General features: G+C 43.1%; 1 long non-coding RNA gene across 10 annotated transcripts in view; it reads left to right on the top strand.

Annotated features, from left to right (window-relative positions):
- The first annotated feature begins 20,751 nt into the window (after nucleotides 1–20,751).
- LOC112827221 (uncharacterized) overlaps nucleotides 20,752–23,349 on the top strand; it is a 15,353-nt gene continuing 12,755 nt past the window's right edge. For 5 of the 10 annotated variants that reach the window (XR_012374691.1, XR_012374681.1, XR_003209177.2 and 2 more), the window contains exon 1: nucleotides 21,849–22,724. This is a non-coding gene — a long non-coding RNA (uncharacterized lncRNA). Of the gene's footprint in view, nucleotides 20,829–21,848; nucleotides 22,725–23,349 lie in introns of those variants that run through there. The other 5 variants (XR_012374686.1, XR_012374688.1, XR_012374690.1 and 2 more) reach the window with 3 other exon arrangements.

The following is a 23,349-nucleotide window of genomic DNA, read 5'->3' on the forward strand; positions in this document are numbered from 1 at the left end:
TAACCTCATAGGGAGAAGGAGGACTGAGCAAATAGAATGACGCTTGGGGAAGTTCTCGGCACAATGACTGGGTCAGAGGAGTTGCTTGATGAATGCTAGCTATTTTTATTATTATTATTATCATTATTATTATTATTATTATTATCCTTAGCATTGGTTAGTATTCTTGTTGTTACTGTCTTCATTGTTATTAGGAGTGGCAAGATGAGGTAGAGATGGCTAGCTGGCCACCAAAAATTTTTGCTTCTTCTGTCACTGAATAGAGTTGGTGCTTGGAGCATCTGTCCAGAGAAGGACTACATTTCCCAGACTCCCTTGCATCTAGGTATGCCTTTATGACTAGTTCTCATCAGTGGGCTGGCTACCAGCAGAAATACTTCGTGTCAGTTTTAGGCCCCCTGGAGTTAAGAAGTGGCTCTGCCTTCTCCAACCTCTTCCTCCACCTCCTGGCTAGAAGCTGAGGACTTTTCTGTGTGCCATGGATCATTTGGTAGACTAGTGATGCTTATGGACCCCTACTCAGCATAATGATTTTCGTTGCATGAAGTAAAATCCATAGGATTATAAAGGAAACCAATTATATTGAAATAGAATTCTCTCCAAAGACTCCTTGGGGTTTGTGGACCCAGGTTAAATCTGCTAGAACAGGGTTTCTCTGTGGCATCAATACTTACATTTTGGGCTGGATAGGTTTTTGCTGTGGGGCAGTCCTGTGCATGGTAAGATGTTTAGCAGCAACTCTGGCCTCTATCTACTAGATGCCAGTAGCACTCTCTTCCCCAGTCAGGACAATCGAATGTCTTTCCAGGCCTTGAAAATGTCCTTGGAAGTGGAGGTAGGGGGACACAATCACTTCACATTGAGAACCGCTGTGCTAGAGGATGATGGGACCACAAAGAGGAAGGAACTTGGGTCTGAGGCTTACCATAAGGAGGAAAGCTGCCCACTGACCAGTGATACCTGCACTGGACTATTGCATGGGTGGGATTATTATGTTGAACCACTAAAACGTGAAAGGAAGAAGTGTACAGTGGACATCATATACCCATCATGTAGACTCTACAATTAACTTTTTGTCGATTTGCTTTATAATATATTTGTCCAGATTGATGGAGTTTTTACATATGTGTATCTCTGGTCAACATACAGAATACTTCCATCACCTCAGGAAGTTCCCTTAAGTCCTTTTCTAGACAATACGCACACTCCCACCATCCACTCAGACTTTGATCACCACACATTAGTTTTGCCTGTTTCTGAATTGCATGGGATTCAGTCATATGATATGTACTATCCTATGTCTGACTTCTTTCCCTTAGTGTAATAGTCTTAAGATCCACCTGTGTTGCTGTGTGTATTGATAGTTTTTTCTTTCTTTTATTGCTGTGTAGTGTTTCTTTGTATGGATATACCACAATTTGTTCTTCCATTCTCTTAATGATGAGTGTTTGGATTGTCGCCAGTGTTTGGCTATTATGAATGAAGTCATTATGAATATCTTTATGGATATATGTGCTAATTTCTCAGGGATAAATACCTAGAAGTATATTTGCTAGACTCTATGGTTCACTTGACACCCAGCCATGTGTGTGTTCCAATTGTTCTCATCCTCGCCAACACTTAGTGTTGTTAATTCTTAAAGTTTTAGTATAATTACGTGTTGAATTGAAATTGTGGTGTGTGCTACATAGGAGAAGCTTTGGGGAGTCAGGGGCTATGCTGGTAAAGCGATTGGAGAGGGAACAGCTTTAGTAGAGGCTTGGAGGGTGGAGGGAACATGAGATGTTGGAAGCAAGAGGCCAGTGTAGCTAGAGAATGAAGCACAAGGAGCAGAGTGAGGGGAGGTGAGATTGCTGGGGTTATAGGAGCCCGACTAGGGAGGGCCTTGAAGGGTAAGGCAAGGAGGTTTGTTTGTCTTTCTCATTGAGTAAAGGTGGGAATGTAAAATGGTAACCCACTTGGGAAAACAGTTGGCAGTCCCTCAAGTGGTGAAACACAGAGTTTCTGTATAATCCAGCAATTCTATTCCTAGGTAGATATCCAAGAGAAATGAAAATGTATCATCACATAAACTTGTATACATATATTTGCATCAGCAGTATTCAGAATAGCCCAAAATGGAAATTACCCCAAAGTCCATCAGCTGATGAACAAATTGGCATATCCTTACAGTGGAATATTATTTAGCCATAAAAAGAGTGATGTACTGACACATGCTACAACACAGAGGGACCTTGAAAACATTACGGTAACTGAAAGAACCAGTCACAGAAAGACTACTTACTGTATGATTCCATTTATATGAAATGTCCATGATGGGCAAATCCATAGAGATGGAAAGTAGATCAATGGTTTTCAGGCTGTGTGTGAGGTGGCTGGGGAGTGACAGCTAAGGGGCAAGGGGATTCTTTTGGGCGTGATTAAAATGTTCTAACATTGATTGTGGTCATGGCTGCACAAGTCTGTGAACATTCTAAAAACCATTCAATGGTTGAATAGTATGCTGTATATGAATTATATCTCTATAAAGCTGTTAAAGACTAAGCAAACTAAAACAGTAAAGGGAAACCCCATCTAATGGCTTTAAATAGAAGAATGACATGATCTTATTATGTTTTTAAAGCACTCCGACAGCTGTGTGAACTAGGGACAGGGATGGAATCAGGAAGCAAGTTAGGAGAATGTTGTGAGTGCAGTACAAGGTCTTGGACTAGGCTGTGGCAGTGAAGAAGGGGAGACGATTTTGATACCCCATGGGTCTGAGTCCTGCTTGCAGGGCTGGAATGAATGGTCTGGGGAGTCTGCCCTGAGGGGTAGGGCCAGGTGGGGCATTCCCCAGAGATTAAAAAAATTGTTATTATTATGTTATGTTAATCACCATACATCACATCATTAGTTCTTGATGTAGTGTTCCATGATTCATTGTTTGTGCATAACACCCAGTGCTCCACGCAGAACGTGCCCTCCTTAATACCCATCACCAGGCTAACCCATCCCCCCACCCCCCTCCCCTCTAGAACCCTCAGTTTGTTTTTCAGAGTCCATCATCTCTCATGGTTCGTCTCCCCCTCTGACATACTCCCCTTTTCTTCCTCTCCTGTTATCTTCTTCTTTTTCTTTTTTCTTAAAATATGTTGCGTTATTTGTTTCAGAAGTACAGATCTGTGATTCAACAGTCTTGCTCCCCAGAGATATTAAAAAGAGACCATGACCAGGACAAGGTGACCAGGATGTCACCAGCTCTTGTCTGCTGTCTATCATGAGTGCCATGATGGGGTCTTGTGTTCCTTGGTGGGTGTCCCAGCCCACCTGTTGCATGGAACTGTCTCTATGTTATATGGGGGATTTTAACTCCAAATGCAGAAAATTCTCAGACTCAGATGCAATTGCTCCTTATTCCCACTCTTAGCAGAATCTCCACCACTATCTCTGTGGCTCTGTTTATTTCGAATCTCAATGGTAGAAGAATCAATAGGAAACTTTTCTTCCATCAGATGGTGAACAGGACCTGCCTCTAGTTACTTCCACACAAGAATGAGGGCTCTCTCCCTCCTTTCCTCTGATCTGTCTCTTGTGTCTTCCTGCCGAGCTGTCACCAAGGGAAAGGGCTTGGTGCCCCAATCTTTTGGTGGGAAGATGAACCTCCAAACTGGATTCAACTTGAAAAAGTTTCCCCACTGTGCAGAGGGCATGGACGTCTGGTGCTTTGTGGGTATCACTCACTATGTCTGCATGTCTGACTCAGCCTCTGTCATGACCACTCACCCTAACCACACACAATCTACTTCCACTGCCACCGCATCTCTCTAGGTGTTTAAGGGAGGCAAATTCTAGGGTTAAAAAGTGAGGGACACACTGGCTAAATAGACTTCACCTGTTTTTTCTTTGCAGGACTCCTCAGAACTTTTAATGTGTTAATGTGCATGGAGATCTCCAATTCTGGGTCCATGGGATCTTTCTTCCTGGGCCATGCTGTGCAACTCTGTTTTGTTGCTCACTCTGGGGAGGTGGACATTCATGTTGGGTGGACCCATGCTGGCAGATGCTGGTACCCAATAGGGACAGGCTAAATCAGCAGCTCTTTTTTGAAAATGGGCCAAAGGCAGGTCATTTTTGTCCAGGCACAATTTCAGTTATACCAGGTTGGAGGTCTGTCTAGGGTGCCTTGAGAGGGGAGAGGAGGGGGATTACTTTTCTCTGGGGAGTTCAGGGAAGGCTGAACTCTGGGCGTTATGTTTGTTCTGGGTCTTGAATGATGCAAAAGGCTGTATAGGGCAAATTAAAGTGAGGGGGGCATTCCAGACACAGAAAACAGTAAGTGCAAAGGTCCTGAGGTATAAAAAAAGCATGGTGCATTTGGGAGAAGTGAAAAATTCAGTGTGCTTAGAGAGGAGTGTTCTAGGGGTGGTGTGCTAGGAGACCAGACCAAGGAGAATAGGCTCAAGTCAAATCCAAAAGGGCTCTGGGTATTAGGCCAAGAGATTTGATTCTTGGTCAAGAGGAAACAGCAGAGGCTACAAAAACTATTACTAATCCATTATAATGGGTTATACAGGCCTATGGTAAACAGTGAACAATGAACCTCCCTCCCTCTTTGTTCCCAGCTCCCAGAACCTTTTCCCCCTCTACGGAACCAAACATTGCAAAGACTGTCATCCTTCCAGAAGGATGCTCTGCATATATAAGTGTAGATGTATATGTGTCTATATCCTTTAAAAACCCTCACAAAGAGCAGCATTCTAATCACACTGTTCAGCACTTTGCTTTTCTCACTTAACAATATATCTTAGAGATTGTTTCATATCCGTACATAAAGAGCTGCCTCATTCTTTTTTAACAGCCATAAAGATTTCCATTGTATGAATGTATGGCAATTTATTTAAGCAGTCCCCTGTTGATGGACATTCAGGCTGTCTCCAATCTTCTGTTATTATAAACCGTGCTGCAGTGAATAGCCTTGTACATCCAACTTTGCATACATATATGCAAGTATGGCTGTGGAATACATTCTAGAGCTGTAGAATTTATGGGTCAATGGGTATGGGCATCAAACATTTTGACAGAGGATGCTGAATTGCCATTCATTGCTCTCCAAGGCTGGTGGCTTCTCTGCACTCTGGCCAGTTCAGTGTGTGATCAAACATTTTGATCTTTGTTAATTCAATAAATAAAAAAATCGTTTCTCATTGTGGTTTTCATTTGTATTTCCTTTTTAAAAGCCCAAGATTAAACCCTTTTTTGCATGTTTGGAGGTGATTTAAGCTTTCTAACCTGAGAACTGCTTGTTCACATCCTTTGCCCATTTTTTTTCGGATTGTTGGCCTCTTTTTCTTACTGGATTGTCAGCACACTGGTTAGAGTGGTGTAACTCCTGCATGTTGGTAAATTTCCTCCAGCCCACGACCCATCCCTGCAGTTATGCCTGTGCACACAAATATCCCTCCCCTGAGTGGAGGCGGCAGGGGCAGTGGCCAGGAATGGCGGAGACTGGGAGAGTGGGGATTCCGGTTAGTTCCTCCACAGAGATGTGACTAATGGCATGGAGCAACTGTACTCCTTGGCAGAGGAGCAGACCCTCCCAGAAGCCTGTGACTGGCGCAGAGCCCCCTCCCTCTGTTCCCCACCAGCTCTCTTCTTTTCTCCCTGGTCCAACCAATCCCATTCTCACTCCCCACGCCCCAGGAGTCCTCTCTGCTCAGCTTCCCCTTTCCAAATATTAGCACAGGCACAGCCCTGCCCCCCTGTCACAGGCAGTGATTATATAGCAAATTAACCACAAGCTGTTCGGTCCTCGTCCGGTGGCAGTTGGGGAGATGCTACTCTGAGTAATGACTTGTGTAGTCGATGCTCTCATCTGTAATTTGCGTGTGCAATAAATGCAGAAATAAAAACCCAATCCATATGAAAAAGGGACCAAGTAAAAGGAGCGGGGGTGGGGGAAGAAATCATGAATTTTGTGGACTGCGTCTTACAGTCTGGCTTCAATTTCCTCTTGAGTAATGCAGTCATTGCCTACATTTGATTGATGGCTGTGTTTGCCTAAAGGATGGAGGCTGGCAGAAGGAGAGTCAGAGAGTGGGGCTTGAATACTGACTTCTCAAAGTGTGTCTTTGAGTACAGGATGGTTATTCTCTGAGCCTCAGTTTCTTCATCTATAAAATGGGGATAATAATAATATGTCTCTCCAACCAGATGTTAAAAAGCCTGGATTCTGTGAGAAGGCAAATCCACAGCAAAATGTTACTTTTCTTCCCTGCCCCCCCCTTCTTCTTCCCTCCCTCTCTCCTTTCCGTCCACCATATCAGGTAGGGGGTTTTATTTTTTATTTTTTTAATTTTTTTAAAAGATTTTTTTAAATTTATTCATCAGAGACACAGAGAGAGAGAGAGGAAGAGGGAGAAGCAGGCTCCCAAGGAGCAGGGAGCCTGATGCGGGACCCGATCCCAGGACTCTGGGATCATGACCTGAGCCGAAGGCAGACCCTTAACCATCTGAGCCACCCAGGTGCCCTGGGTAGGGGGTTTTAAAACTAAACTTTTTGTCTTGAGATAATTGTTGATTCATATGCAGTTGTAAGAAATAATACAGAGAAATCCTGTGTACCCTTTACCCATATTCCTGCTGTGGTAGTATCTCCTAAAACTGTAGTACAATGTCACAACCAGGATATTGACACTGGCACAATTTACAGATCTTACTAATACTTCTGCACTTTCATTTGTACTTATGTATGTGTGTATGTATTTAGTTCTGTACAGTTTTAACACATGTGTAGGTTAAGGCATTCACCACCACAATCAAGATAGATCAGTTACCACAAGGATCTCTTATGTTGCCCTTAAATAACCATACCCACCTCCCACCCATCCCCCAGACCCCAGTTTACAACTCCTGGCAACCACGAATCCATTCTTGATTTCTAACCCCTCCATCCCAAATCTTACATAAATGGAATTATACAATATGCAACCTTTTGGGACTGGCTTTTTAAAAATTCAGCATAATTCCCTGGAGATTCATCCAGATTGTCTATTAATAATTCATTCCTTTTTTTAAAGTTTTATTTATTTAAGTAATCTCTATGCCCCATGTGGGGCTCAAACTTATGACCCCCTCCTCCAAGTGAGCCAGCCACGTGCTCCTACAATTCATTCCTTCTTATTGATAAGTGGTATTCCATGCTGTGGATGTACCAGAGTTTATTCATCCATTGAAGGACATCAGGGTTGTTTCCACTTTTGTGCTATTACTAAAAAAGCTGTCATGAATATTCATGTGTAGGTTTTCATACAGTTTCACATATGTATGAGTGTAAATTTTCCTTTTTCTGGGATAATTACCCAAGGGAATTAATAATTACAATTGCTGGGTCATATGATAATTGTATGCTTCATTTTTTAACAAACTGACAAATTGTTTTCCAGGATGGCTGTATCATTTTACAGTCCCACCAGCAATGTATGAGTGTTCCAGTTTCTCTGCATCCTTGCCAGGCTTTGGTGGTGTTACTATTTTTTATTTTTGTCATTCTATAGATTCCATTGTGGTTTTAATTTGCATTTTCCTAATGGCTAATGATGTTGAACATCTTTTCATGTGCTTATTTGCCACCTGTATATCATCTCCTGTGAAATGTCTCTTTGTATCTTTTACCCATTTTCTAATAGGATTGTTTGCTTTTTTTACTGAGGTATTTTTTGAGCTCTCTTTTTAAAAACAACTGCTTTATTGAGATATAATTCACATATCATAAAATTCACTCTCTTGAAGGGTACAATCGAGTGGTTTTTAGTATATTAACAAAGTGTACATTGATCATCACTCTCTAATTTCAGAACATTTCATCAACTCAGAATGAAACCCCGTGCCCATTCATAGTCACTTTCTATTCCCTTTTCCCTAGTGCCTGGCAAACACAAATCTATTTTCTATCTCTGTAGATTTGCTTGTTCTGAATATTTCATATGAGTGGAATTATACAATATATGACTTTTGGTGTCTGACTTCTTTCATTTATCATAACGTTTTCACGTTTCATCCATGTTGTAGCCTGCTTCAGAATTTCATCCTTTTCTATGCATGAATAATATTCCATTATGTGGATCTAGCACGTTTTGTTCACCCATTCAACAGTGGGCAGACATTTGTGTTGTTTCCATTTTTGGGCTATGATGACTAATGCTGCCATGAATATCTGTGTGCAAATTTCTGTGTCAACATGTTTTCAATTCTCTTATATATATATACATAGGAATGGAATTGCTGGGTCTTATGGAAATCCCATGTTTGGAAGAAATGCCAAACTGTTTCCCAGAGTGGATGCACCATTTTATATTCCCACTAGCAAAGCCTGAGGGCTCAATACCTCCACATCCTCGCTAACATTTGTTATTCCATCTTTTTGATTATAGCCAGCCTAGAGGACATGAAGTAGTATCTCATTGCAGTTTTGATTTCCATTTCCCCAATGACTGATAATGTCACATAATGAGCATCTTTTATGTGCTAATTGGCAATCTGTATATATTCTTTGGAGAAATGTCTATTCCAAATCTTGCCCATTTTTAAACTGGGTTATTTGTCTTTGTTGTTGTTGAGTTGTAAGAGTTCTTTGGGTATTCGGACCACAAGTGTCTTGTTGGAGATATGATTTTTTTTTTAAAGATTTTATTTATTGTGAGAGAGAGAGAATGAGAGATAGCACGAGAGGGAAGAGGGTCAGAAGGAGAAGCAGACTCCCTGCCGAGCAGGGAGCCCGATGTGGGACTCGATCCCGGGACTCCAGGATCATGACCTGAGCCGAAGGCAGTCGCTTAACCAACTGAGCCACCCAGGTGCCCCGGAGATATGATTTGCAAATATTTTCTCCCATTCCATGGATTGTATTTTTACTTTCTTGATAGTGCCTTCTGGTACACAAAAGTTTTTAATTTTGAGGAAATCCAAATTATCTATTTTTTTCTTTGGTTGTTTGTGCTTTTGGTGTCACATCTAAGAAACCATTGCCTAATCCAAGGACATGAGGATTTACTCCTCCATTTTCTTCCAAGACTGTTATGGATTTAGCTCTTACATTTAGGTCACTGATCAATTTTGAGTTAATTTTCATATATAATGTGTGATGGGGTCCAACTTCATTCTTTTGTATGTGGAGACCCAGTTGTCCCAGCACCACTTTCTGAAAAGGCCATTCTTTCTCTATTGAATTGTCTTGGCACCATTCTTGAAAATAAATTGACCATAAATGTAAGGGTTTATTTTTGGATTTTGAATTCTAGTTCATTGATCTATACTTCTGTCCTTATGCCAGTACCACGATGGCCTGATTATTGTAGCTATATGTACGTTTTGAAATTGGGAAGTGTGAGTCCTTCCGTCTTGTTCTTCTTCTCCAAGATGATTTTATTTTATTGTTTTTGTCTCTTCTTGCATTTCCATATGTATTTTAAGGGTCAGCTTGTCAATTTCTGCAAAAAAGGCAACTGAAATTTTTGGTAGGGATCTTTTCAATCAATTTGAAGAGTACTGCCATCTTAATATTAAGTCTTACAATTCATGAACATCAGCTATCTTTCTATGCATTTAGGTCTTTAACGTTTTTCAATGATATTCTTTTTTTTATTTTTTAATTTTTTATTGTTATGTTAATCACCATATATTACATCATTTGTTTTGGTGTAGTGTTCCATGATTCATTGTTTGTTCATAACACCCAGTGCTCCATGCAGAATGTGCCCTCTTTAATACCCATCACCAGGCTGACCCATCCCCCTACCCTCCTCCCCTCTAGAAACCTCAGTTTGTTTTTCAGAGTCCATCATCTCTCCTGGTTCGTCTCCCCCTCTGACTTACTCCCCTTCATTCTTCCTCTCCTGCTATCTTCTTCTTTTTCTTTTTTCTTAAAATATGTTGCGTTATTTGTTTCAGAAGTACAGATCTGTGATTCAACAGTCTTACACAATTCACAGCGCTCACCGTGGCACATACCCTCCCCAATTATAGTTTTCATTGTCTGGGTCTTGTACTTCTTTTGCTAGATTTAGTCCTAAGTATTTTATTCTTTTTGATGTTATCATAAATGGAATTGTTTTCTTAATTTCATTTCTGGATTGTTCATTGCAAGTGTATAGAAATACAATCAATTTTTGTATATTGATCTTGTATCCTATAAGATTACTGAACTCATTACTTTTTCGAATTTTTAGTGGACTCTTCAGGATTTTCTACATGTAAGATCATGTTATGTATAAATAGAGATAATTTTACTTCTTGTTTTCCAATCTGGAAAATATGCCTTTTATTTCTGTCTGCCTTTTATTTCTTTTTCTTATTTAATGATCCTGGCCAGAATCTCTAGTACAATGCTGAGGACAAATGGCAAGAGCAGGCATCCTTGTCTTGTTCCTGATCTTAGGAGGAAGACACCCAGTTTGTCACCATTGATTATGATGTGAGCTGTTTTTTTTTCTTATAGATGGCCATTGTCAGGTTGAGAAAGTTCAGTTATATTTCTTGTTTGTTAGGTATATTTTTATTTTATTTTTTATTAAGTATATTTTTAGTTTTTTTTTAAAGATTTTATTTATTTATTTGAGAGAGAGAATGAGACAGAGAGAGTGCATGGGGGGGGAGGGTCAGAGGGAGAAGCAGACTCCCTGCTGAGCAGGGAGCCTGATGCAGGACTCAATCCCGGGACTCCAGGATCATGACCTGAGCCGAAGGCAGTTGCTTAACTGACTGAGCCACCCAGGCACCCCACGTATATTTTTAGTTGGTTTATAAAAGGGTACTGGATTTTTCAAATGTTTTTATGCCTCTGTTGAGATGATCATACGGTTTTCGGCTTTGTTTTTTATTCTATTAATGTGGTATCGCATTGACCGATTTTTGTATGTTCAGTCAACCTTGCACTCTGGGATAAATGCCAGTTGGTCACATGTTGCTGAATTTGGCTCACTAAATTTTTATTTTGTTGAGAATTTAGGTGTCTTACTCCTGAATTTTGAGAGTTCTTTTTATATTGTAGGTACTGGCCCTTTCAGGTAGGGTCAGGTCACAAACTAAACTGAATCAACTTTGGCTAACTCAAGCAAAACCAGGAATTTTATGGTGCAGGTGAAGTCAATAGGTTCAGCCCTGAGGATAGAGTCCAGTTTATCAGGAATCAACGACCAGTTGGATCATGGGGCCTCTGTCCTTTCTGTCCTTGCATCACCCATTTGAGACTCAGAGTCCTGGAAGTGAGCATGATTGACGTGGCTGGGGTCACATGGCCAGGAAAGGTGGGACACCTTGAATGACGGTCCCAGAAATGCTGCATGCAATGGGGACTGTGTGTTTCCCAAGGCAATATTTGGTTGCAGAAGAAGAAATGAATACTTGGCTGGATCTGCCCAGCAGAAAGACGCTGTGATGCTAAGGCGCGCATCTTGAAAGAGTTCAACATTTCATAGTAGTTGAGATTATGGTCTTCGAAATCACTGAACTAAGTCTGAGTCCTGGTGCTACCATTATTGTTTGCAAGATCCCAAGTGAGTAACTGGGTCCCTCTGTGCCTCAGTTTGCTCAACTGTACGATTTATAGAGGCTTTGTCATAGGGTTGTTGTGAAGATCAAATGAGTGAATGGATGTAATGGGTTTAGCAGAGAATGTGGGACAAATGGAAGTGCCAAATAAATGGCAGGTGTTATTAATAAATTTAAAACACTTCTACAGTATAGTAGCTAACTAGGGACTGGAGGAGAGGTGCCCACACTGTGTCCTAAGAAAACAGAGGAGGTGGTATCAGGGAGGGCTGCCTGGATGTGGTGGGCTTTGAAGCTTGATGGACTTGGAGGAGCTGCTATAGCTTTCTCCTGGAAATAGAGGTAGTGGTTTTAGCCAAAAACATGTGGGGCAAGAGTTCTAGATGATATCAAGAGGCCAGCACCTCTGTCTTCCTCTTCCCCCAGCCTCACATGAATCCCATGGGACTGATGCATGGCCTCAAATTGGGTTGACTGAATCTTTCACCCAAGATTAGGCTGGGCCCCAGACAATTCCCTACTAGAACTCAGCCTTTTCATTTAATAAAGGTGCACCCTAAGCCCTATAGAGGGTCTAGGGAACCTGGTATCCATCTGAGTGGAAACTGATTTCTTTTTCATATAACATGGGACAGTGAAATTTATCTTTTTTTCATCAAACATCTAATGCCTTTTTATTATAAAATTAATATTTCTTAATAGGAGATGTAGAATATATAGAAAACATGAAGAGAAGAATATGTTACCCATGTATCTGCATGGTGGCTAACATGTGAGGGAATACCCTATATATCTCATAAACATTTCTGTGTGTATGTGTGTGTGTGTATGTGTATGTGTGTATGTGTGTGTGTGAGAAAAATCAGGATTCTACTGCATATACTATTTTGTACCTGTTTTTTTTTCACTTAATAACTCTCATGATCATTTTGTCACGCCCTAAGTCATTCTTTATGAATGTGATTTTTTATTAATTTTTTAAGATTTTATTTATTTATTTGACAGAGAGAGAGAGAGCGCTCATGAGCAAGGGGGTGGGACAGAGGCAGAGGGAGAAGCAGACTTCCCGCTGAGCAGGGAGGCTGACACGGGGCTCGATCCCAGGACCCTGAGATCGTGACCTGAGCTGAAGGCAGGTGCTTAATCAACTGAGTCAACCAGGTGCCCCTATGAACATGATTTTTAATGGTTCAAAATAGTCTACCATATGGATATATCATAATTTATTTAAACCAAACTTCTATTATTAGATGTTTCTAATTTTTCACTATTACAAATAATATCATAATAAATATTTTGGAGCATGAATTTTAGCACCTGTCTCCGGTTAATTCCATAGCATAAATTTCCTTAAATGCAAATGGGCATTTTTTAAATGAAACATTTGTAAGTATTTCATTTTGAAAAGTTACATGCACATGATAAACAATATCCAAATGGCTCAAAAGAGTATTCATTAAAAAGTAAGTCTTGTTTTCATCTTTTGCTCCTGGTCTCTATATTCCCTTCTCAGAGAAAATCCACATAACCAGGTTCTTATGCAAATAGCTCCACAATAATAGGATATGGACAGGAAAGGCATATTTGTATATCTCCATTTCCTTCCTACCCTCTACACATCTTCGTTTTTGTTTTTTTTTTTCCACTTAACACTATATCTTGGAGATCATTCCTTATCACTGCATGATCTACAGCCATCCCATATTTCTTCACTGCTGCCCACCATGTCTTTTCATGGATGTACCATAATCTATTTAAAAAGTTTGCAGTGGTAGACAGCTAGCTTATTCACAAACTTTTACTATAAACAGAATGCTTTTATGAATAACCTTGTTCATGTATCTTTGTGCCCATATATCTGAGAATATCTGTGGAATAAATACCCATAGTGGTCTTACATATTTAAAATCCGAATACATACTTCCAAAATGCCTTCCAAGGGTGAACCCCATGCACCTGTTTCCAACAACACTGTCCGTCTGTTTCCTCCAACTCTTATCGACAGCACATCATTAAACATTTTGATCTTTGCCCATCTGTTAGATAGAAAGAGGTTTAAAATTGGGGTTTTATTTCTGAGTGAGGTTGACCATTCTTCCATGTGTTTAAAGATTATTTATTTATTTATTTGACAGAGAGAGAGACAGCGAGAGAGGGAACACAAGCAGGGGGAGTGGGAGAGGGAGAAGCAGGCTTCCCGCCGAGCAGGGAGCCCGATGTGGGGCTCGATCCCAGGACCCTGGGATCATGACCCGAGCCGAAGGCAGACGCTTAACTGACTGAGCCACCCAGGCGCCCCTCTTCCCTGTGTTTAAGAGCCATTTGTATTTCTTTTTCTGAGAACTCTGTATTCTTATTCTTTTTAAAACCCAGTGTTCTGTTTTTTTTTCCCTCTCTTCATTGATTTGGGAGGACCTCTTTCTGTAATAGAGAAATTAGTTCTCTATTTTATGTTGCTTATATTTTCCTCTGAGTTCATCATTCTTCTTTTTTTCTTTCTGTCATGTGGAGAGTTAACATTTTTTCAAAAAGATTTTATTTTTTTGAAGAGAAAGACACAGCGAGAGAGGGAACACAAGCAGGGGGAGTGGGAGAGGGAGAAGCAGGCTTCCCGCCAAGCAGGGAGCCCGATGCGGGGCTCTACCCCAGGACCCTGGGATCATGACCTGAGCCGAAGGCAGATGCTTAACGACTGAGCCACCCAGGTGCCCCGAGAGTTAAAATTTTAAACAGGTAGTTGAATCTCTCGATCTTTTCTTTTATTCAATGGGGCCTAGATTTTGTGTCCAGAAGGCGACCCAAAAAGCCTTTCCCATTCTGAAGTTCCAAAAATTATCCAATATTTTTTTCTAGTATTATTCTGATTTCATTTTTTATGGTTCAGAGTTTTGATACACATGGAATTTATTTTGGAATGAAGAGTGAGGAAGGCATCCAACTTGCTATTTTTCCAGAAGCCCAGCCAGTTTTTACAATTGACTAATCCAAGAATGGATTATTTCTAAAGATGGCTTGAGTCTATTTAGTAATCCCAGTGGCCACAGGAAACTGACATAAGGTCATTCAGGGCCAGACGGTGAAACTCACCTGTTGCTTTTTTGCAGGGGGATTCTGGGCTGGTGTGCTGTGGGCAGGTTGCTGTGAAACGTTTTAGATCAAGTGGAAAACAATGTGGAAAGATGATATTATTTATAATTCTGAAGAGTTGCTTTTGAAAAGTTATGGTGTAGAGTTATGTCCTTAACTCCTTTTGTGGATGTTACAAGAGCTTTCTGGAACCCTCAGCTGCCTTACCTGAAGGGCTATTTTGAGGCCATTAGCACAGTGGTTCTCAATCAGAGGGTTTGTTTGTTTCTGGTAAAAAAAAAAAAATTTGGTCTAACTTATGTGCAAATTATTTCACAATATTTGGGATATTTCCTATCCTAAAAAAGATAAGAAACAGAAAACAAACTGTTGGTTACATATAAATGAATAGAAGCACTGATGCAAAACACATTTTCACCATTATAACACTTTAAAATATCTGGTATAGGGAGTGGGCACCTTGCAGTGTATCAGGTTTGAAAGGCTCCTGAGGTTCTTGTTCCCACCGGATGATGTTGCCCATCAGGGAGTGTTACTTTATAAAATACTGGATTCTCGGTTATATTTGAGTTTCAGATAAAAAAAAAAAGAATACTTTTTAGTATAAGTACATCTCAAATATTGCATGGGACATACTTATACTTAAATATTATTCAGTGTTTATTCATTGTGATATCATTCACTGTTTGAATTTTACTAAGCATCCTGAATTTCAATTTCTGAACCTAACAACCCTACCCCGGGGACATTTGACAATGTCTGGAGATATATTTGGTTGTCTCAAATGAGGAGGGGTTGCTATGGGCACCTAGTGGGTAGAGGCGAGGGATGCTGTTAAATATCCTACAGTGTACAGGACAGAACCCCCCAAAACAAAAATTATCCAGTCCAAGATGTCAATAGTGTCAAGGCTGAGAATCATTTTAACTGGTCTCACACATTTCTCACAGTCTCTCATGAAGAACCCTCGAGTATGAAATTTCCTTTAGAATTAAAATGGAAGAAACTCCCAACTGAAGAATCGAGTCCTCCGAGGAGCTGGCTTTTTTTGTTCTTTCACTAATGACAGTAAGACCCAAGGACCTGATTTTATTCCCCTTTTCTCTTTGACTCTCAGGAAATTCAGACCAGATTAAAGGCCCACGCGGAAAGACCATGTGGGATCTTACTTGACTGCATACACATTTTACTTCCACATTTTGGGCTTGCTATTCTGGGCTGATTTGCATTTCCCTGGTCCTAATTTTTGTTCTCTAATCCATTTTTCACAATTTCCTGTAAATCACTCAACTCCCTTGTGGGGTAAAGTGTGACACACACACACACACACACACACGCACAAATAGACACTTTCATATAAATATTTAAACATGGAGCTTACCAGACGCCTGACAAGGCCCTGTACTGTGCCCGCAGGAACCAGGTAGACAGATGGGGGCTGTCCGGTTCCTTCCAGGCTCACCTGTAGGTCTCAGGCCCCGCCCTCCAAAACCAGAGCTGCCCTGAGGCTGGACTTCAGGTGCTGGGAGAACGGACAGTGGCTTCCTCCACCTTGATGTTGGGAGGCAAGGAAGGTCTTTCCTGCTGCCCAGAAAGTGAGGGGCCCTGGGCAGAGGCCCGGCAGGCGGGGGTGAGCCGGGCCCTGCTACGGCCCACACAGACACACACACTGGGAAGAGATTGCATCTTCCCCCGGACCAGCGAGATTCTATAAACATAATCAAAATGTAATAGAAACTTTTTGGAAATGCTGTTATGAGGAGAAAGCATCAATCTTGATGGAACTCCGCTCAACAGGCTTTGCGGAGCTAATCAATCATGGTCAGGACTCGGCCTCCCCATCTGTCTGCGCCGGGGACCGCGCGGAGCTTGCCGGCTCCCCGGCTGGGGCTGCGTCCCCTCACCAGGCAATCCATCATGTGGCAGGGGGACGGCGGGAGGGGAATAATAGCACGCTAATAAACTAGGGGCTTTTTTCATTCCCAACTAATTTTTAGTAAATGAGCCCAATCCAGGCAGAGCAGGAAAAAGAGCCCGAGGAGATGGTGCTTCCGAGATGCGCCTGGCTGGCCGGGGACAATGGCTCGTGGGCCCGAGGGGAAGCGGAGAGCCAGCCCAGCCCAGGGATAACTGTCTCAGCTCAGCTGGGGCAGCAAGCAGCCCGTGGAGGCGCAGGGAGCAAGGGGGCCGAGTGACTTCGGGTGGGCGGCAGGGCTTACTGGGGCGGGCCCACAGTGCTGATGCCCCGGGCCGCGGCTGCCATACCAGGCTCTGGTTTGGGGCTTGAGCTTCCCAGAGAAGCCAAAAGCAGAGCGCTAGGTCCGAGCAATGGGGCAAAGGGCCCGGTACAAGCAATGAACCCCGGGATGAAGAGCAGAGAGCAAGGTGGGCTTAGACAGAGGGGCTGTGAATGATCAAAGGTGCCTGGTGCCCATTTTCATCTGGCAGTACCTGCCTCGGGGGTGAACCTTCCAGGTTACACAGTAGGACAGAGTGTGATATTCTCATAGAGGCCTGTAATTTGGAGGACCATGTCTGTTTTTACTCATCCTTCTGTCTCTACCACTTTGCTTTGTGCATGGCACATGGTGAGCCCTTATAAATATTTGTTAAGTGAATACATGAATGTGAATTGTCCCCGAGATAGCAGATTTTGAAGATCTGTCTGATAATTTCCTTAAATTCTTTAAGTTCTTTTCCTAAAGTACATTATCAGATCAGTCCCTGGTTTCCTCCCACCCAGGACTCAGTTTTGGACAGGACTGTTTGGAGAAGGCGTACATATTTATCATCTGTTGCTATGTAACAAATTACCCCAAAACGAAATTGCTTTAGACAACAATAAACATATTATCTCTCACAGTTGCTGTGGGTCAGGGATTCGGGAACTTTCCCTGCACTGTTCCCAGTCCTGGTAAGTCTTTCTGTAGGTATGGTCATCAGCTCTTCACTGGGAATTTATGGATGGCTGCAAAATTTTTTGACATTCCCCTCATCAAGAGATGAAGTCTCTCTCTTCTCCCCTTGAATCTGAGCTGACTTGTAACTGATTTGGCCAAAGACAAATATGGAAGAAGTGCTGCCGTTCTGGGTTCTGGGTCTAGTTTTTAAAAGGACTGTCAACTTTCACCTTGGTCTCCTGGAGCCTGAGCTGCCATCGAAGAAGAAGTCTGGCCCCTCTTCTGGACACACTTCATGGGCAGGCTCTGCGTCTACACAGAGAAGGGGAGATGCCCAGCTGAGGCCAGCCTTCTAGTCCTTGCCGATGTCCAGACCTGGGAGTGATGCCATCTTGGACCCTCCAGCCTAGCCCAGATGGCTGAATCCCACCAAGTGAACACAGTCAGTGCCACATAGAGCAAAAAACGGTCCAGATGAACCTTGCCACAAAATCATGGGACATAATAAGATGATTGTTGTTTTCAGCCACGAAGTATTGGGGTGGTTTGTTCAGAATCAAGAGATAATTGGAAGACCCAGAATTCAAGGAAAGATCATAGACTGTAGCTGGTCCAACTGCACATTCTGTGTTTGAATAATTTCTTTTTTTTTTCTTTCTTTCTAGACATCATTCAGTCTTTTGCTTAAATACGTAGAGGGGCAGGACAATTATTACCTCTGGGGTTAGTTCCTTCTGTAGTATGGTGGTTGTAGCTCTTCTCCCTTCGTCCTGCTCTTCCTCCATCTTCCTTTCCCTCTGCTGTTTTCCTTCCTTCCTTTTCTTCCTTCCTTCCTTCCTTCCTTCCTTCCTTCCTTCCTTCACCTTTTGTTTCATTTGTGTCCCCAGTGGATTGGCTGAGGTTTGCCCACATTGGTAGGAGCAGATCTCTTTACTTAGTCTACTGAATCAAATACTAATGTCTTCCAGAAACACCCTCATAGATACACTCAGAAATAATGTTTTACCAGCTCTCTGGGCATCTCTTGGCCTGGTCAAGTTGACACATAAAACTAGCTGTTACAGGGAGTGGTACCTGAGCTGGTTCTGGCTTGGAGTGTAGGAGGTGAGCAGGTACATGGGAAGGAGCCTCTTCTGGGGGTGCTAGTGTTGAGTGCAAGGTGTGGGGATGGTAACGGTGGGGCATGAAGAGAGGAGAGGTGGTTATGGCCATATCACAATAGGCCTTAATGCCACTTAGGAGTTCAGACTCCATGGCCAGGTGGAGCCGGAAGAGAGTTCCCCTTCAGAGGCCACCCTCTGGTTGCTGGGGGGGGGGTGGTTGGGGCGGCAGCAGGGAGACCAGGTAGAGGTCGATTGGCTGAAAGATGGTGGCAGCTTGGACTGGGGTGGAGATGGCAGAGTCGCAGGAATGTGGGTGGTTTGGAAAGTGTAATGGGTGTTGACTGTATTACTTGAGACTATGTCATTCTGCTGTAAAGGATAAGAAAAACAAATAGGTTGGGATGCATCTTCTACAAAGCGTTTGGCATAGATTGTACATAAGCTTGTCGCTTATGCAACGGAGGCAAAACTTAGAGGATGTGTTAAGTACACACAATGAGTAAGCTTCTGAGACTCAGGCAGAATTCATAAGATGTGTTAAATGTAGATAGTAAGAATGTTAGCAACCTGCTAATCATAGATAGATTGAATGGCTTATATGGTAACACAAAGAAGAGGACTGTAAATAGAAATGGGTGGAAAGATCAAGTCATGATGGTACCACCTCCAACAGGTCATCCCTAAATTGGCCACCCACTGGTGTTACCGACCCTGGGCTTATTCTGTCCCCACATATGCTCTGTCCAAGAAAGGCGGATGAAACCAAGGGCTGTTCAGAGGTGAGTGGTAAAGCTGCAGCACTGGTTAGACATACATACTTGCCTTGTCTCTTCAATAGAGTATGTGTGTCATTGACCCCAGGTAGCTTCCATCTGTGGGACGCCCTTGCACCAACCACAGCTCTGGTCTTCTGAACCACATAGCAGCAGGGCAGGCTGGGGTGGAAAGGAAAGAGCCAGGACATATGAAAATTACATACCCCAGGGTTCCAGGGCCATTCGGCCATTCTCCTCACTTACACCCCATCTCAAATGTGTCAACCAACTTCATGTCTTTTATTCTTGATTTATATTTATTTATTTTGCTTTGTGTCTTATTTGGTTTAACGAATGACATGATTTGAGCACCTCAGTTTGGTCTGTGAGCTTTCCTATTTTGTAGCCTGTTAGTTGCCTGGTAGTATTTTTGTGATGGGAGAAGGCAGATCATTGGCTGGGACAAGAGGGGTTATCAAGAGCTCTCCTGGGGCGCTTGGGTGGCTCAGATGGTTGTGTCTGCCTTCAGCTCAGGTCATGATCTCCAGGTCTTGGAATTGAGTCCCACATCGGGCTCATGTTCAGCTGGGAGTCTGCTTCTCCCTCTCCCTCTGCCTCTCCCCCTGCTTGTGCTGTCTCTCTCTCAAATGAATAAATAAAATCTTTAAAAAAAAAACAGCTCTTTTAAGCTAAGAGCCTCCTATCTCTATTTGGAGGTACACATTTTTAAAAAGATTTTATTTATTTATTTGAGAGAGAGAGCAAGAGAGAGAGAGCACAAGAGGGGGGAGGGTCAGAGGGAGAAGCAGGCGGGGAGCCTGACGTGGGGACCCGATCCTGGGACTCTGGGATCATGACCGGAGATGAAGGCAGTCACTTAACCAACTGAGCCACCCAGGCACCCCACCCATTTTTTTTTAAAGAGATTTCATTTATTTATTAATTTGACAGAGAGAGCGAGAGAAAGAGAGAGAGAGAGAGCACAAGCAGGGGGAGTGGCAGGTAGAGGCAGAGGGAGAAATAGGCTCCCCATGGAGCAGAGAGCCCGACGTGGGACTCGATCCCAGGACCCTGGCATCACCACCTGAGTGGAAGGCAGAAGCTCAACGGACTGAGCCACACAGGCGCCCCTGGGAAGTATACATTTAATGCACCCAGAGAGGACTCTGGGCAGGGATGGGATTGCAGGAGAATCACCATCAGAGGCCCCGCCTCAGCTCTGTGGGTCTGGAGCACAGGAAGCCAAGACAAGCTACGCAAGCATTTTTAAGGATCCTCCATGCAGCCGATCCTTCTGCTAACATTTCATTGGCCAAAGCAAGTCACATGGCTAAGCCCAACCCCCAACAGGAAGAGTATTCAGCCCTAAAGAGGAAGGAAATTCCGACCCAGGCTCCAACGTGGATGAACCTTGAGGATGCGACGCTGAGTGAAATAAGCCAGTCACAAAAGGACAAGTATGTATGATTCCACTTATATGAAGTACTTAGAGCAATCAGATTCATAGAGACAGAAAATAGAGCAGTGGTTGCTAGGGGCTGGGAGAAGGAGGAATGGGGAGCGGTTGCTTGATTGATGTAGAGTTTCAGTTTTACAAGAGTTTCGAAAGAGTTCTGGAGTTTTGTCGCGCGGCCATGTGAATGTACTTACCACCAATGAACTCTACAGTTAAAAATGGTTAAGTTGGTAATTTTGCTGTTGTTAAAGAACTTTAATTCAAATAAAAAAAGAAAATTCAATTTAAACACCAGGTGGTATAAAATAAGTGCAAAGACAAAAGTAATGTAGTGTCCACAATCCCACCACACAAGGATAGACTCTGCTGACCACTGGAATCCCTGGTGGACATTTCTCTGTACTTGAATATTCCATGGACGCATGTACTAATTTTCTTTAACCGCCGTACATACACTACGGTGTTGGATTCTTCTCAAGCAAAATTGCTTTGAACAAGTCATTGTTCTGGAGTCGATACACAGAGTCCCATCATCATTTTTAATGGCTGGATGGTATTCCACCTATTGTGTCCCCTAACTGTATCAGTTCATAAGGCCATGTAGCAAAACACCTCAAAACTCAGTGGCTTAAGACAACTAGCATTTATTATGCTTAGGATTATTGTGAACGTGTTTTCCTGTGGGACCACGTTCAGGAGAAGGGAAGCTAAGGAAACACGATAAAATAGAGGAAGAAATGTAAGTCAGGATGTGATGTTAGCTGGAGATAGGCTTCAGCCTGGTTCAGTGGAGAGTTTTGGAGCACAAAAGTGCACCTCCCACCTTGGTTCCACCTTAAGCCCCTTTGATCCACCCCTCCCTTGTCAATCAATCTCTGGCTACAAGTTGACAGATCCTGTTGAGCCAATGGCAATTCTCCAGAGAAGGCTGGAGGTGAAAGCTATTAGCAGCCAATACTGAAGCAGCCTACTAAACAGAAGATGGTAAATTTTATGTGTATTTAACCGTAAGTAAAACAACAACAACAACAAAACCCCCCAAAAATCAGTGGGGTGGGGAAGTACACTCCATCTACAGTGGGAGGCCCTACAAACTTACAAGGCAAAGGATATGGATGTATAATCCTGATATAGTGGAGTAAGAATCGGGATCAATGATCTAATTCATTACATTTGCTCAGATTTGCGTGGTGAGGACACTTCTCTGGCAATCCCAGTGGGGGATGGGCTGGCCCTCATCCAAGAGGCAACAATCCAGGTGAGGGCAGGGGAGCCCAGTAGATGGAAATGAGATAGAAGATGTACTCAGAGCCTTGTTTGTTGATGACTTCCTATACCTGAAGTACTGTGCCCAAGACTGTGCATTTGTCATCTCCCTTAAGCTTTCAACAAGCCCACGACGTAGGTCTACTATGAATCCCTTTGTACAGATGGGGAAACCGAGGTAATAGGAGGGGAAGTGTCCTGCTTAAGGATGCACAGCTGGGAGGAACTCAACATGGCATTCAAACCCACATCTGCCTGCCTCCAGGGCCCAGGTCTTTAACTACCACGCCCTACCAACTTGGTTGAGGGTGCAAGGCAAGTGATTTGACCTCTGAGTTTGGGTGACAGGTGGGTGGAGACCCCATCGACTAAGGCTGAGCACTGCCCCTGTGAGATCCACTGGGGACAGTCACGTGGGAGAGGAAAGTGGGGAGGGGGGAGACCAATTTTGAATGGAAAAGGAAAATGCTCAGCTCCAAATTAGCAGCATTTTCCTCTGGCCTTGCTTTTCTTCACTTGTTTACCTGTAACTTCTTCCAACTCCGGCTGCTGGGGACAGAGAGAAGCGGAAGACAGGAATCCTCCAGGGGCTCAGATGCTGCTCGGCTCGCGATGTAGCCTGACAAATCAAGTGGGTAAAACCCATTAATTAGCAGTTTTGGAAACAGTTGCAAAGTTAATTATTCCGTTTTCTGATGAAAGAAAGCTAATTTTTGGCATTTACACCGACAGTGACATGAACTAACATTTTTCGAGTTGACATCCCTCAAGATAAATGATGCTGTGAGGCATTTGTGCAAACATCCTGACCCACAGCACTCTGACGAAGACTGTCTGTAACGGGCACCTTCGCTACAGTTTTTGCCCGGCGAGTTTGGGGGGTGGGCGAGCCAAGAAGGGGGGTGTATCTGGTGGGGGCAGTGAAAAGGAGAAAGCTGGTGACATACAGAGAAGATTCAAAGCCAGAGAGAACATTTGCATGTTCAGAAGGCTTTGCCGTAATGGCGAGAGGAGGGGGGCTTGCTAACATTGCTGTCCCTCTGTCTGTCTGTCTGGGGTGAGATTCCCACCCAGAGGAGGCACCTAGTTTTTCCAAGTGGTTGCTTCCAAATTCAGGTCTTCTCCCCAGACCTAGCTTCTGAATACTAGGCTGATGCGTCCAGGTTTCTGCTGAACAGCTTCACTCAGCATCCTGGAGGCATCTCAAACTCACTTTGTCCCGAAGGAACTCCCGGCTCCCCTGCCCTTGTCTTCCC

The sequence above is a fragment of the Callorhinus ursinus genome, unplaced genomic scaffold (genome assembly GCF_003265705.2).
Source record: "Callorhinus ursinus isolate GAN/ISIS: 27379988/994484 unplaced genomic scaffold, GSC_fseal_2.0 scaffold38, whole genome shotgun sequence".
Classification (NCBI taxonomy): domain Eukaryota; kingdom Metazoa; phylum Chordata; class Mammalia; order Carnivora; family Otariidae; genus Callorhinus; species Callorhinus ursinus.